Below are 3,518 nucleotides of genomic sequence, written 5' to 3'. Positions count from 1 at the left end.
CTGATGTAGAGACATTATGGGATGGCGTTTAGGAAGCTTTACCAGGAAGAGGGCCTGAGGAAGGCCAGCCAGGAATCTAGGGCAGTAGATTCTTCTGTGGGGTGATGGTGCCCTTTGCTGGTATAGACTGAACCTGTGACATCTCCACGTGATTCCTGGGTGGTAGCAGATACACAAGGGGGGTCTGCAGTCATTTACCACCTCCATTGTGTTTTACTGTAATTACATAGCCTCCCCCATGGACAATTTGCAGTGGAGCCACATGCCATAAATCTTTAAAAGAAGGTTTGTTTCTTGCCAGCAAGCCACATAGACAAGTCATCATATGGCATCTTCCCCTTGGGAAGAAGCATCGTGATGTTGGAGAGCATAGGTTTCCTTGAGGAGACCTTACCAGATCATTCTTTTCTCTTCTCACTCTTTTTGCCTCAGTTGCCCTGGTGATAACGTGTCCCTTTCCAATATCACATTAGGCATCATCCTCATGACATTCTTCAAGTTTGCACAGAACAGTGACTTTAGTCAAACAATGCTGTGGAAGAACAAAGTTGCTCTTTGGCAGCTCTGATGATTTGCTTATAATTTGTTTTCCCCATTTTGTATTCCCCCTGCTTTTTCTTGCCCAATTATGAGGAGGGTCATGTCGGGTTTGGGGAACTGTGAGCATCCCTGGAATCCCACTGCCACTGTTAGAGTGGCATCATGGCTTCCAGGTGATCTTGAAAGTTACTCAGTTTGGGGAGTGAGGTAGAGGGGATTATAGCTCTGCTCTCAAAGTGTGGGATGCAGTTGACTCTTAGTCTGTGGAAGGTGGGGATGGGGGGGTTCTTGGGCCATTCTCTCCTACAGCTGCTTTCTGGGCCAGGCAGATACTCAGGCTTTCATCTATTTGCTCTATCATTCTTGTTTGCTCAGAAATATTTCCGGAGTTCTGCTCTGTCCCCTACATTGCTCAAGGGGACACTTCCAGGGATAAAGGATGTTCCCTGTGTTTGGTTTGCTGGGAAACACGACTGTCAAGGTCTCTGCTGGGAATGGGTTGTCTAGATGGAAAAGGACAGAGGGCAAAAAGAAGGTGCTACTGCTACCTGGGACATTTTTTTCTAGTGCCCAACCTGCACTTTGGGATCTTGCTTCTTGGTCTCTCTCCTTCCCTTGGCTGGATCTCCAAGGATGAACGCTCTGGTGGAGGGCTGGCCATTTTTATCAGCACAATGAGTGAGCTGAAAAGTGTAAGTAAAAAAATTAGAATTAAAAAGTCAGAAAAATAGTTTGCACCTGAGTTGCTTTGCATGCCCCACCCTTGTGAGCCACACAGATGAGAATGTTTGTAAAACTCTGAACCTTCTAGCCAGGACCTGGAGCAGTGAGTGAGAGTCTCTGAAGTCAATCCATCTTGGTGAACATGGGTCTGTGTTTTCAAGGCTAGAAAAGTAAGACAATTGAATATAGTAGAATTGTTTTATTCTTTGTAAAAAGAACCTAGCCATTCTCTCTCTAAAGCTTCTATTTTATTGTTTGGATAGTATTTTCTGTATGTTATATGTATTTATAATAGGCTGAAGATATATCTTAAATAATCATATTGCATGGTAGCAGCAGATATAGATGCTGGTTTATAGAAAATATTAAATAAATGCTTGTTATTATAACTATTCTCACACTGCTAACACCAATTTAGTACTGAGAGGTCACAAAAACTCTTTTGCCAAACTTGAGCAAAGCTCCCCTGAATACTCTGACTAGTTCCTGACTTTGGGCCCCATCCTCGGCATGTTATATCCAATTTTAGCAAGGAGACTGCTGGGTCAGTTTGGTAAAAAACCTTCACCTTGTCATCTGATCAAATATTTCATCCCTAACCCTCCATATCCTGTCACCATGCCCTGCCTTCCACAAGACTCCTGTCCAGTCAACCTCGCAAGAATTCTCAGACCTGATATGTTTTGTTAGTGATTTTGCATTACTGACCTGAATTTTGCTTGGCTTGCTTCTTGGCTATAAATTTCCATTTGATCTTGTTGTATTCAGAGCTTAGTCTTATCTCTTTCCCCTACTACAAAACCCTCTTACAATTGTCCCCTTGGATAAAGTCTACCTTACTGTCTTTAACAAATGTCATGAATAGTTTTTATTTAGCAAAGGGCCCTGTCCTAACTACGAGGGGGAAGAGGAAGCATGAGGTACAGAACACCCCTATGATGAATGCATCCTGAGCCCTGAAGCAGGGCATCCACCAGGTTGAGGACTGGCTTGGGCCATGGGACTAGTGGGGAGGTGGTCAGAGGGGACACCGGACCCGGAGGAAATGGTATTTAGCAAGGCCCCGCCCACATGAGTAGCCCCAGTCCTGGACATGGCACAGTGGGATGTCCAGAGAGTGAAGGGTCAGGACTATTGAGGGGCCCCGCAGACCTGGCCAAGCAGCATGTCCCCCCACTCAGCAGGAGGCAGTCTCAAGGGAACAGGAGGGACACAGGGGACATCCTTTATCCCTGGAAGTATCCAATGGGGCTAGGTCTCCTGGGCTTGGGCGGTGGTGAAATACCCCTGCGCGGGTGTGAAAAGGAAGCTTCTGCCCACAGCCTGGGCACAGCACAGTCCAGATTCTAGAGCAACCCATCCTAGCCCTTCCTGGGCACTGTGCTCCCCTGCTCCAGCCAGCGCGCACATCTTGCTGCCATCCCAAACTGAGATGGACAAGTTCCTGCTCCTGCTCCTGCTGCTGGCAGTCTTCCCCTTTGTGTTCTTCCAAGGAGTGGGTGAGGTCCTGGGCCAGCGGGTGGGTGGGGGGGCAAGGATGTGCAGGCAGGCTGGAGCGCAGCACCAGGGTGGTGACCTGAGCTGGCTGGGAGGGAACGAAGTTAAGGACCAGGTTCTGGGTTGATTTTTCCACCAAGGATTTAAGGTCTCTGTCTGCTGTCCCCACACCAACTACTCCCAGGGAAAGAGTTCAGGTCCCTTCCTAAGATCTCTGAGTGGAGTCAGTCACTCCCTGGGGGTGGACTGGGGCCAAGGGCTCTTCTCACTTGAGGACCTTGGGGCTGGCTGGGATGGCCCTCAGCAGCAGAGCCAATGGTAGCTCAAGACTTTCTATAAAGAAGCAGCCTAGGGTAGTGTTGCTGGAACATGTCATTGAAGGGCTTATGATGAACCAGTATTTCCATGTCAAGTGCTTGCTGCCACTTAGGTATGTTTGGGCACCAGATGATGTTTGGCGGGGGGTATGGTAGGAAATTTTGTAAGACTGCATCCCCACTTTGGAGCCTCTGCAGTCCTTATGTCCTATCATTTTCTAATAGATTCCTGGCCTCAGGCAGGCGTATATGGATGTTCTCATTGTGTTCTGTGTAATGACACCATAATTAACAGAATGTTTTTCACTTTATTTTTAGTGGAAACAAGATTCCTGTGTCAAAGGCTCATATCCTTAAAGAATTAAGGGACACAACCCAATGGGGAGCATTGCCAAGTTTTAAGAGTACATTGGAGGAGGTGTTTAGGGTCATGGTTTCCCC

The sequence above is a fragment of the Vulpes vulpes genome, chromosome 12, assembly GCF_048418805.1.
Source record: "Vulpes vulpes isolate BD-2025 chromosome 12, VulVul3, whole genome shotgun sequence".
In the NCBI taxonomy this organism is placed as follows: Eukaryota; Metazoa; Chordata; class Mammalia; order Carnivora; family Canidae; genus Vulpes; species Vulpes vulpes.
Note: the sequence above shows the minus strand (reverse complement) of the source record.